Below are 13,600 nucleotides of genomic sequence, written 5' to 3' on the forward strand. Positions count from 1 at the left end.
ATAGGCTTTACTACCCACCGTTCTAATGAATTTAGTTATGTCCGAGTTTATGGTGGCTTTACCTACTACCACCAATCTGTACTGAATGTAGTTATACCCGTAGCTCGAGTTTATAGGCTTTATCACCCACCGTTCTAATGAATTGTAGTTATACCCAAGTAGCTCGAGTTTATAGGCTTTACTCACCCACCGTTCTAATGAATGTAGTTATACCAAGTAGCTCGAGTTTATAGCTTTCCCTTACTACCCACCGTCTCTATGAATGTAGTTATACCAAGTAGCTCGAGTTTATGCAGGGTTTTACCAAACCGTTCTAATGAATGTAGTTATACCCAAGTAGCTCGAGTTTATAGGCTTTACTACCCACCGTTCTAATGAATGTAGTTATACCCAAGTAGCTCGAGTTTATAGGTTTTACTACCCAACCAATCTAATGAATGTTAGTTATACCACTGTAGCTCGAGTTTATAGGGTTTTACTACCCACCGTTCTAATGAATGTAGTTATACCAAGTAGCTCGAGTTTATAGGTTTTACTACCCACCGTTCTAATGAATTTAGTTATACCAAGTAGCTCGAGTTTATAGGCTTTACTACCCACCGTTCTAATGAATTTAGTTATACCAAGTAGCTCGAGAGTTATAGGCTTATACCTGTTCTAATGAATGTAGCCAAGTAGCCTGAGTTTGTAGGCTTTACTACCCACCGTTCTAATGAATTAGTTATACCCAAGTAGCTCGAGTTTATAGGCTTTACTCACCAACCGTTCTAATGAATTTAGTTATACCAAGTAGCTCGAGTTTATAGGCTTTACTACCCACCGTTCTAATGAATTTAGTTATACCAAGTAGCTCGAGTTTATAGGCTTTACTACCCACCGTTCTAATGAATGTAGTTATACCAAGTAGCTCGAGTTTATAGGCTTTTACTACCCACCGTTCTAATGAATTTAGTTATACCCAAGTAGCTCGAGTTTATAGGCTTTACCCCCACCGTTCTAATGAATGTAGTTATACCAAGTAGCTCGAGTTTATAGGCTTTACTACCCACCGTTCTAATGAATTTAGTTATACCAAGTAGCTCGAGTTTATAGGCTTTACTACCCACCGTTCTAATGAATTTAGTTATACCAAGTAGCTCGAGTTTATAGGCTTTACTACCCACCGTTCTAAATGAATTTAGTTATACCAAGTAGCTCGAGTTTATAGGCTTTACTACCCACCGTTCTAATGAATTTAGTTATACCAAGTAGCTCGAGTTTATAGGCTTTTACTACCCACCGTTCTAATGAATGTAGTTATACCAAGTAGCTCGAGTTTATAGGCTTTACTACCCACCGTTCTAATGAATTTAGTTATACCAAGTAGCTCGAGTTTATAGGCTTTACTACCCACCGTTCTAATGAATGTAGTTATACCAAGTAGCTCGAGTTTATAGGCTTTACTACCCACCGTTCTAATGAATTTAGTTATACCAAGTAGCTCGAGTTTATAGGCTTTACTACCCACCGTTCTAATGAATTTAGTTATACCAAGTAGCTCTGAGTTTATAGGCTTTACTACCCACCGTTCTAATGAATTTAGTTATACCAAGTAGCTCGAGTTTATAGGCTTTACTACCCACCGTTCTAATGAATTTAGTTATACCAAGTAGCTCGAGTTTATAGGCTTTACTACCCACCGTTCTAATGAATTTAGTTATACCAAGTAGCTCGAGTTTATAGGCTTTACTACCCACCGTTCTAATGAATTTAGTTATACCAAGTAGCTCGAGTTTATAGGCTTTACTACCCACCGTTCTAATGAATGTAGTTATACCAAGTAGCTCGAGTTTATAGGCTTTACTACCCACCGTTCTAATGAATTTAGTTATACCAAGTAGCTCGAGTTTATAGGCTTTACTACCCACCGTTCTAATGAATTTAGTTATACCAAGTAGCTCGAGTTTATAGGCTTTACTACCCACCGTTCTAATGAATTTAGTTATACCAAGTAGCTCGAGTTTATAGGCTTTACTACCCACCGTTCTAATGAATTTAGTTATACCAAGTAGCTCGAGTTTATAGGCTTTACTACCCACCGTTCTAATGAATTTAGTTATACCAAGTAGCTCGAGTTTATAGGCTTTACTACCCACCGTTCTAATGAATTTAGTTATACCAAGTAGCTCGAGTTTATAGGCTTTACTACCAACCAATCTAATGAATGTAGTTATACCAAGTAGCTCGAGTTTATAGGCTTTACTACCCACCGTTCTAATGAATTTAGTTATACCAAGTAGCTCGAGTTTATAGGCTTTACTACCCACCGTTCTAATGAATGTAGTTATACCAAGTAGCTCGAGTTTATAGGCTTTACTACCCACCGTTCTAATGAATGTAGTTATACCAAGTAGCTCGAGTTTATAGGCTTTACTACCCACCGTTCTAATGAATTTAGTTATACCAAGTAGCTCGAGTTTATAGGCTTTACCACCCACCGTTCTAATGAATTTAGTTATACCAAGTAGCTCGAGTTTATAGGCTTTACTACCCACCGTTCTAATGAATTTAGTTATACCAAGTAGCTCGAGTTTATAGGCTTTACTACCCACCGTTCTAATGAATTTAGTTATACCAAGTAGCTCGAGTTTATAGGCTTTACTACCCACCGTTCTAATGAATTTAGTTATACCAAGTAGCTCGAGTTTATAGGCTTTACTACCCACCGTTCTAATGAATGTAGTTATACCAAGTAGCTCGAGTTTATAGGCTTTACTACCCACCGTTCTAATGAATTTAGTTATACCCAAGTAGCTCGAGTTTATAGGCTTTACTACCCACCGTTCTAATGAATTTAGTTATACCAAGTAGCTCGAGTTTATAGGCTTTACTACCCACCGTTCTAATGAATTTAGTTATACCAAGTAGCTCGAGTTTATAGGCTTTACTACCCACCGTTCTAATGAATTTAGTTATACCAAGTAGCTCGAGTTTATAGGCTTTACTACCCACCGTTCTAATGAATTTAGTTATACCAAGTAGCTCGAGTTTATAGGCTTTACTACCCACCGTTCTAATGAATTTAGTTATACCAAGTAGCTCGAGTTTATAGGCTTTACTACCCACCGTTCTAATGAATTTAGTTATACCAAGTAGCTCGAGTTTATAGGCTTTACTACCCACCGTTCTAATGAATTTAGTTATACCAAGTAGCTCGAGTTTATAGGCTTTACTACCCACCGTTCTAATGAATTTAGTTATACCAAGTAGCTCGAGTTTATAGGCTTTACTACCCACCGTTCTAATGAATTTAGTTATACCAAGTAGCTCGAGTTTATAGGCTTTACTACCCACCGTTCTAATGAATTTAGTTATACCAAGTAGCTCGAGTTTATAGGCTTTACTACCCACCGTTCTAATGAATTTAGTTATACCAAGTAGCTCGAGTTTATAGGCTTTACTACCCACCGTTCTAATGAATTTAGTTATACCAAGTAGCTCGAGTTTATAGGCTTTACTACCCACCGTTCTAATGAATGTAGTTATACCAAGTAGCTCGAGTTTATAGGCTTTACTACCCACCGTTCTAATGAATTTAGTTATACCAAGTAGCTCGAGTTTATAGGCTTTACTACCCACCGTTCTAATGAATTTAGTTATACCAAGTAGCTCGAGTTTATAGGCTTTACTACCCACCGTTCTAATGAATGTAGTTATACCAAGTAGCTCGAGTTTATAGGCTTTACTACCCACCGTTCTAATGAATTTAGTTATACCAAGTAGCTCGAGTTTATAGGCTTTACTACCCACCGTTCTAATGAATTTAGTTATACCAAGTAGCTCGAGTTTATAGGCTTTACTACCCACCGTTCTAATGAATTTAGTTATACCAAGTAGCTCGAGTTTATAGGCTTTACTACCCACCGTTCTAATGAATTTAGTTATACCAAGTAGCTCGAGTTTATAGGCTTTACTACCCACCGTTCTAATGAATGTAGTTATACCAAGTAGCTCGAGTTTATAGGCTTTACTACCCACCGTTCTAATGAATGTAGTTATACCAAGTAGCTCGAGTTTATAGGCTTTACTACCCACCGTTCTAATGAATTTAGTTATACCAAGTAGCTCGAGTTTATAGGCTTTACTACCCACCGTTCTAATGAATTTAGTTATACCAAGTAGCCTCGAGTTTATAGGCTTTACTACCCACCGTTCTAATGAATTTAGTTATACCAAGTAGCTCGAGTTTATAGGCTTTACTACCCACCGTTCTAATGAATTTAGTTATACCAAGTAGCTCGAGTTTATAGGCTTTACTACCCACCGTTCTAATGAATGTAGTTATACCAAGTAGCTCGAGTTTATAGGCTTTACTACCCACCGTTCTAATGAATTTAGTTATACCAAGTAGCTCGAGTTTATAGGCTTTACTACCCACCGTTCTAATGAATGTAGTTATACCAAGTAGCTCGAGTTTATAGGCTTTACTACCCACCGTTCTAATGAATTTAGTTATACCAAGTAGCTCGAGTTTATAGGCTTTACTACCCACCGTTCTAATGAATGTAGTTATACCAAGTAGCTCGAGTTTATAGGCTTTACTACCCACCGTTCTAATGAATTTAGTTATACCAAGTAGCTCGAGTTTATAGGCTTTACTACCCACCGTTCTAATGAATGTAGTTATACCAAGTAGCTCGAGTTTATAGGCTTTACTACCCACCGTTCTAATGAATTTAGTTATACCAAGTAGCTCGAGTTTATAGGCTTTACTACCCACCGTTCTAATGAATGTAGTTATACCAAGTAGCTCGAGTTTATAGGCTTTACTACCCACCGTTCTAATGAATGTAGTTATACCAAGTAGCTCGAGTTTATAGGCTTTACTACCCACCGTTCTAATGAATTTAGTTATACCAAGTAGCTCGAGTTTATAGGCTTTACTACCCACCGTTCTAATGAATTTAGTTATACCAAGTAGCTCGAGTTTATAGGCTTTACTACCCACCGTTCTAATGAATGTAGTTATACCAAGTAGCTCGAGTTTATAGGCTTTACTACCCACCGTTCTAATGAATTTAGTTATACCAAGTAGCTCGAGTTTATAGGCTTTACTACCAACCGTTCTAATGAATGTAGTTATACCAAGTAGCTCGAGTTTATAGGCTTTACTACCCACCGTTCTAATGAATTTAGTTATACCAAGTAGCTCGAGTTTATAGGCTTTACTACCCACCGTTCTAATGAATGTAGTTATACCAAGTAGCTCGAGTTTATAGGCTTTACTACCCACCGTTCTAATGAATGTAGTTATACCAAGTAGCTCGAGTTTATAGGCTTTACTACCCACCGTTCTAATGAATTTAGTTATACCAAGTAGCTCGAGTTTATAGGCTTTACTACCCACCGTTCTAATGAATTTAGTTATACCAAGTAGCTCGAGTTTATAGGCTTTACTACCCACCGTTCTAATGAATTTAGTTATACCAAGTAGCTCGAGTTTATAGGCTTTACTACCCACCGTTCTAATGAATTTAGTTATACCAAGTAGCTCGAGTTTATAGGCTTTACTACCCACCGTTCTAATGAATTTAGTTATACCAAGTAGCTCGAGTTTATAGGCTTTACTACCCACCGTTCTAATGAATGTAGTTATACCAAGTAGCTCGAGTTTATAGGCTTTACTACCCACCGTTCTAATGAATGTTAGTTATACCAAGTAGCTCGAGTTTATAGGCTTTACTACCCACCGTTCTAATGAATTTAGTTATACCAAGTAGCTCGAGTTTATAGGCTTTACTACCCACCGTTCTAATGAATTTAGTTATACCAAGTAGCTCGAGTTTATAGGCTTTACTACCCACCGTTCTAATGAATGTAGTTATACCAAGTAGCTCGAGTTTATAGGCTTTACTACCCACCGTTCTAATGAATTTAGTTATACCAAGTAGCTCGAGTTTATAGGCTTTACTACCAACCGTTCTAATGAATTTAGTTATACCAAGTAGCTCGAGTTTATAGGCTTTACTACCCACCGTTCTAATGAATTTAGTTATACCAAGTAGCTCGAGTTTATAGGCTTTACTACCCACCGTTCTAATGAATGTAGTTATACCAAGTAGCTCGAGTTTATAGGCTTTACTACCCACCGTTCTAATGAATGTAGTTATACCAAGTAGCTCGAGTTTATAGGCTTTACTACCCACCGTTCTAATGAATTTAGTTATACCAAGTAGCTCGAGTTTATAGGCTTTACTACCCACCGTTCTAATGAATTTAGTTATACCAAGTAGCTCGAGTTTATAGGCTTTACTACCCACCGTTCTAATGAATGTAGTTATACCAAGTAGCTCGAGTTTATAGGCTTTACTACCCACCGTTCTAATGAATGTAGTTATACCAAGTAGCTCGAGTTTATAGGCTTTACTACCCACCGTTCTAATGAATGTAGTTATACCAAGTAGCTCGAGTTTATAGGCTTTACTACCCACCGTTCTAATGAATTTAGTTATACCAAGTAGCTCGAGTTTATAGGCTTTACTACCCACCGTTCTAATGAATTTAGTTATACCAAGTAGCTCGAGTTTATAGGCTTTACTACCCACCGTTCTAATGAATGTAGTTATACCAAGTAGCTCGAGTTTATAGGCTTTACTACCCACCGTTCTAATGAATTTAGTTATACCAAGTAGCTCGAGTTTATAGGCTTTACTACCCACCGTTCTAATGAATTTAGTTATACCAAGTAGCTCGAGTTTATAGGCTTTACTACCCACCGTTCTAATGAATTTAGTTATACCAAGTAGCTCGAGTTTATAGGCTTTACTACCCACCGTTCTAATGAATTTAGTTATACCAAGTAGCTCGAGTTTATAGGCTTTACTACCCACCGTTCTAATGAATGTAGTTATACCAAGTAGCTCGAGTTTATAGGCTTTACTACCCACCGTTCTAATGAATGTAGTTATACCAAGTAGCTCGAGTTTATAGGCTTTACTACCCACCGTTCTAATGAATTTAGTTATACCAAGTAGCTCGAGTTTATAGGCTTTACTACCCACCGTTCTAATGAATTTAGTTATACCAAGTAGCTCGAGTTTATAGGCTTTACTACCCACCGTTCTAATGAATGTAGTTATACCAAGTAGCTCGAGTTTATAGGCTTTACTACCCACCGTTCTAATGAATTTAGTTATACCAAGTAGCTCGAGTTTATAGGCTTTACTACCCACCGTTCTAATGAATTTAGTTATACCAAGTAGCTCGAGTTTATAGGCTTTACTACCCACCGTTCTAATGAATGTAGTTATACCAAGTAGCTCGAGTTTATAGGCTTTACTACCCACCGTTCTAATGAATTTAGTTATACCAAGTAGCTCGAGTTTATAGGCTTTACTACCCACCGTTCTAATGAATGTAGTTATACCAAGTAGCTCGAGTTTATAGGCTTTACTACCCACCGTTCTAATGAATTTAGTTATACCAAGTAGCTCGAGTTTATAGGCTTTACTACCCACCGTTCTAATGAATTTAGTTATACCAAGTAGCTCGAGTTTATAGGCTTTACTACCCACCGTTCTAATGAATGTAGTTATACCAAGTAGCTCGAGTTTATAGGCTTTACTACCCACCGTTCTAATGAATTTAGTTATACCAAGTAGCTCGAGTTTATAGGCTTTACTACCCACCGTTCTAATGAATTTAGTTATACCAAGTAGCTCGAGTTTATAGGCTTTACTACCCACCGTTCTAATGAATTTAGTTATACCAAGTAGCTCGAGTTTATAGGCTTTACTACCCACCGTTCTAATGAATTTAGTTATACCAAGTAGCTCGAGTTTATAGGCTTTACTACCCACCGTTCTAATGAATGTAGTTATACCAAGTAGCTCGAGTTTATAGGCTTTACTACCCACCGTTCTAATGAATGTAGTTATACCAAGTAGCTCGAGTTTATAGGCTTTACTACCCACCGTTCTAATGAATTTAGTTATACCAAGTAGCTCGAGTTTATAGGCTTTACTACCCACCGTTCTAATGAATTTAGTTATACCAAGTAGCTCGAGTTTATAGGCTTTACTACCCACCGTTCTAATGAATGTAGTTATACCAAGTAGCTCGAGTTTATAGGCTTTACTACCCACCGTTCTAATGAATTTAGTTATACCAAGTAGCTCGAGTTTATAGGCTTTACTACCCACCGTTCTAATGAATTTAGTTATACCAAGTAGCTCGAGTTTATAGGCTTTACTACCCACCGTTCTAATGAATTTAGTTATACCAAGTAGCTCGAGTTTATAGGCTTTACTACCCACCGTTCTAATGAATGTAGTTATACCAAGTAGCTCGAGTTTATAGGCTTTACTACCCACCGTTCTAATGAATTTAGTTATACCAAGTAGCTCGAGTTTATAGGCTTTACTACCCACCGTTCTAATGAATTTAGTTATACCAAGTAGCTCGAGTTTATAGGCTTTACTACCCACCGTTCTAATGAATTTAGTTATACCAAGTAGCTCGAGTTTATAGGCTTTACTACCCACCGTTCTAATGAATTTAGTTATACCAAGTAGCTCGAGTTTATAGGCTTTACTACCCACCGTTCTAATGAATTTAGTTATACCAAGTAGCTCGAGTTTATAGGCTTTACTACCCACCGTTCTAATGAATTTAGTTATACCAAGTAGCTCGAGTTTATAGGCTTTACTACCCACCGTTCTAATGAATTTAGTTATACCAAGTAGCTCGAGTTTATAGGCTTTACTACCCACCGTTCTAATGAATTTAGTTATACCAAGTAGCTCGAGTTTATAGGCTTTACTACCCACCGTTCTAATGAATGTAGTTATACCAAGTAGCTCGAGTTTATAGGCTTTACTACCCACCGTTCTAATGAATTTAGTTATACCAAGTAGCTCGAGTTTATAGGCTTTACTACCCACCGTTCTAATGAATTTAGTTATACCAAGTAGCTCGAGTTTATAGGCTTTACTACCCACCGTTCTAATGAATTTAGTTATACCAAGTAGCTCGAGTTTATAGGCTTTACTACCCACCGTTCTAATGAATTTAGTTATACCAAGTAGCTCGAGTTTATAGGCTTTACTACCCACCGTTCTAATGAATTTAGTTATACCAAGTAGCTCGAGTTTATAGGCTTTACTACCCACCGTTCTAATGAATTTAGTTATACCAAGTAGCTCGAGTTTATAGGCTTTACTACCCACCGTTCTAATGAATGTAGTTATACCAAGTAGCTCGAGTTTATAGGCTTTACTACCCACCGTTCTAATGAATTTAGTTATACCAAGTAGCTCGAGTTTATAGGCTTTACTACCCACCGTTCTAATGAATGTAGTTATACCAAGTAGCTCGAGTTTATAGGCTTTACTACCCACCGTTCTAATGAATTTAGTTATACCAAGTAGCTCGAGTTTATAGGCTTTACTACCCAACCGTTCTAATGAATTTAGTTATACCAAGTAGCTCGAGTTTATAGGCTTTACTACCCACCGTTCTAATGAATGTAGTTATACCAAGTAGCTCGAGTTTATAGGCTTTACTACCCACCGTTCTAATGAATTTAGTTATACCAAGTAGCTCGAGTTTATAGGCTTTACTACCCACCGTTCTAATGAATTTAGTTATACCAAGTAGCTCGAGTTTATAGGCTTTACTACCCACCGTTCTAATGAATTTAGTTATACCAAGTAGCTCGAGTTTATAGGCTTTACTACCCACCGTTCTAATGAATTTAGTTATACCAAGTAGCTCGAGTTTATAGGCTTTACTACCCACCGTTCTAATGAATTTAGTTATACCAAGTAGCTCGAGTTTATAGGCTTTACTACCCACCGTTCTAATGAATGTAGTTATACCAAGTAGCTCGAGTTTATAGGCTTTACTACCCACCGTTCTAATGAATTTAGTTATACCAAGTAGCTCGAGTTTATAGGTTTTACTACCAACCGTTCTAATGAATGTAGTTATACCAAGTAGCTCGAGTTTATAGGCTTTACTACCCACCGTTCTAATGAATTTAGTTATACCAAGTAGCTCGAGTTTATAGGCTTTACTACCAACCGTTCTAATGAATGTAGTTATACCAAGTAGCTCGAGTTTATAGGCTTTACTACCCACCGTTCTAATGAATGTAGTTATACCAAGTAGCTCGAGTTTATAGGCTTTACTACCCACCGTTCTAATGAATTTAGTTATACCAAGTAGCTCGAGTTTATAGGCTTTACTACCCACCGTTCTAATGAATGTAGTTATACCAAGTAGCTCGAGTTTATAGGCTTTACTACCCACCGTTCTAATGAATTTAGTTATACCAAGTAGCTCGAGTTTATAGGCTTTACTACCCACCGTTCTAATGAATTTAGTTATACCAAGTAGCTCGAGTTTATAGGCTTTACTACCCACCGTTCTAATGAATGTAGTTATACCAAGTAGCTCGAGTTTATAGGCTTTACTACCCACCGTTCTAATGAATTTAGTTATACCAAGTAGCTCGAGTTTATAGGCTTTACTACCAACCAATCTAATGAATGTAGTTATACCAAGTAGCTCGAGTTTATAGGCTTTACTACCCACCGTTCTAATGAATTTAGTTATACCAAGTAGCTCGAGTTTATAGGCTTTACTACCAACCAATCTAATGAATGTAGTTATACCAAGTAGCTCGAGTTTATAGGCTTTACTACCCACCGTTCTAATGAATGTAGTTATACCAAGTAGCTCGAGTTTATAGGCTTTACTACCCACCGTTCTAATGAATTTAGTTATACCAAGTAGCTCGAGTTTATAGGCTTTACTACCCACCGTTCTAATGAATTTAGTTATACCAAGTAGCTCGAGTTTATAGGCTTTACTACCCACCGTTCTAATGAATTTAGTTATACCAAGTAGCTCGAGTTTATAGGCTTTACTACCCACCGTTCTAATGAATTTAGTTATACCAAGTAGCTCGAGTTTATAGGCTTTACTACCCACCGTTCTAATGAATTTAGTTATACCAAGTAGCTCGAGTTTATAGGCTTTACTACCCACCGTTCTAATGAATTTAGTTATACCAAGTAGCTCGAGTTTATAGGCTTTACTACCCACCGTTCTAATGAATGTAGTTATACCAAGTAGCTCGAGTTTATAGGCTTTACTACCCACCGTTCTAATGAATGTAGTTATACCAAGTAGCTCGAGTTTATAGGCTTTACTACCCACCGTTCTAATGAATTTAGTTATACCAAGTAGCTCGAGTTTATAGGCTTTACTACCAACCGTTCTAATGAATGTAGTTATACCAAGTAGCTCGAGTTTATAGGCTTTACTACCCACCGTTCTAATGAATTTAGTTATACCAAGTAGCTCGAGTTTATAGGCTTTACTACCAACCAATCTAATGAATGTAGTTATACCAAGTAGCTCGAGTTTATAGGCTTTACTACCCACCGTTCTAATGAATGTAGTTATACCAAGTAGCTCGAGTTTATAGGCTTTACTACCCACCGTTCTAATGAATTTAGTTATACCAAGTAGCTCGAGTTTATAGGCTTTACTACCCACCGTTCTAATGAATTTAGTTATACCAAGTAGCTCGAGTTTATAGGCTTTACTACCCACCGTTCTAATGAATTTAGTTATACCAAGTAGCTCGAGTTTATAGGCTTTACTACCCACCGTTCTAATGAATTTAGTTATACCAAGTAGCTCGAGTTTATAGGCTTTACTACCCACCGTTCTAATGAATTTAGTTATACCAAGTAGCTCGAGTTTATAGGCTTTACTACCCACCGTTCTAATGAATTTAGTTATACCAAGTAGCTCGAGTTTATAGGCTTTACTACCCACCGTTCTAATGAATGTAGTTATACCAAGTAGCTCGAGTTTATAGGCTTTACTACCCACCGTTCTAATGAATTTAGTTATACCAAGTAGCTCGAGTTTATAGGCTTTACTACCCACCGTTCTAATGAATTTAGTTATACCAAGTAGCTCGAGTTTATAGGCTTTACTACCCACCGTTCTAATGAATTTAGTTATACCAAGTAGCTCGAGTTTATAGGCTTTACTACCCACCGTTCTAATGAATGTAGTTATACCAAGTAGCTCGAGTTTATAGGCTTTACTACCCACCGTTCTAATGAATTTAGTTATACCAAGTAGCTCGAGTTTATAGGCTTTACTACCCACCGTTCTAATGAATTTAGTTATACCAAGTAGCTCGAGTTTATAGGCTTTACTACCCACCGTTCTAATGAATTTAGTTATACCAAGTAGCTCGAGTTTATAGGCTTTACTACCCACCGTTCTAATGAATTTAGTTATACCAAGTAGCTCGAGTTTATAGGCTTTACTACCCACCGTTCTAATGAATGTAGTTATACCAAGTAGCTCGAGTTTATAGGCTTTACTACCCACCGTTCTAATGAATTTAGTTATACCAAGTAGCTCGAGTTTATAGGCTTTACTACCCACCGTTCTAATGAATGTAGTTATACCAAGTAGCTCGAGTTTATAGGCTTTACTACCCACCGTTCTAATGAATTTAGTTATACCAAGTAGCTCGAGTTTATAGGCTTTACTACCAACCAATCTAATGAATGTAGTTATACCAAGTAGCTCGAGTTTATAGGCTTTACTACCCACCGTTCTAATGAATTTAGTTATACCAAGTAGCTCGAGTTTATAGGCTTTACTACCAACCAATCTAATGAATGTAGTTATACCAAGTAGCTCGAGTTTATAGGCTTTACTACCCACCGTTCTAATGAATTTAGTTATACCAAGTAGCTCGAGTTTATAGGCTTTACTACCCACCGTTCTAATGAATTTAGTTATACCAAGTAGCTCGAGTTTATAGGCTTTACTACCCACCGTTCTAATGAATTTAGTTATACCAAGTAGCTCGAGTTTATAGGCTTTACTACCCACCGTTCTAATGAATTTAGTTATACCAAGTAGCTCGAGTTTATAGGCTTTACTACCCACCGTTCTAATGAATTTAGTTATACCAAGTAGCTCGAGTTTATAGGCTTTACTACCCACCGTTCTAATGAATGTAGTTATACCAAGTAGCTCGAGTTTATAGGCTTTACTACCCACCGTTCTAATGAATTTAGTTATACCAAGTAGCTCGAGTTTATAGGCTTTACTACCAACCAATCTAATGAATGTAGTTATACCAAGTAGCTCGAGTTTATAGGCTTTACTACCCACCGTTCTAATGAATTTAGTTATACCAAGTAGCTCGAGTTTATAGGCTTTACTACCAACCGTTCTAATGAATGTAGTTATACCAAGTAGCTCGAGTTTATAGGCTTTACTACCCACCGTTCTAATGAATGTAGTTATACCAAGTAGCTCGAGTTTATAGGCTTTACTACCCACCGTTCTAATGAATTTAGTTATACCAAGTAGCTCGAGTTTATAGGCTTTACTACCCACCGTTCTAATGAATTTAGTTATACCAAGTAGCTCGAGTTTATAGGCTTTACTACCCACCGTTCTAATGAATTTAGTTATACCAAGTAGCTCGAGTTTATAGGCTTTACTACCCACCGTTCTAATGAATTTAGTTATACCAAGTAGCTCGAGTTTATAGGCTTTACTACCCACCGTT

Source organism: Tachypleus tridentatus, unplaced genomic scaffold (genome assembly GCF_004210375.1).
Source record: "Tachypleus tridentatus isolate NWPU-2018 unplaced genomic scaffold, ASM421037v1 Hic_cluster_1, whole genome shotgun sequence".
NCBI lineage: Eukaryota > Metazoa > Arthropoda > Merostomata > Xiphosura > Limulidae > Tachypleus > Tachypleus tridentatus.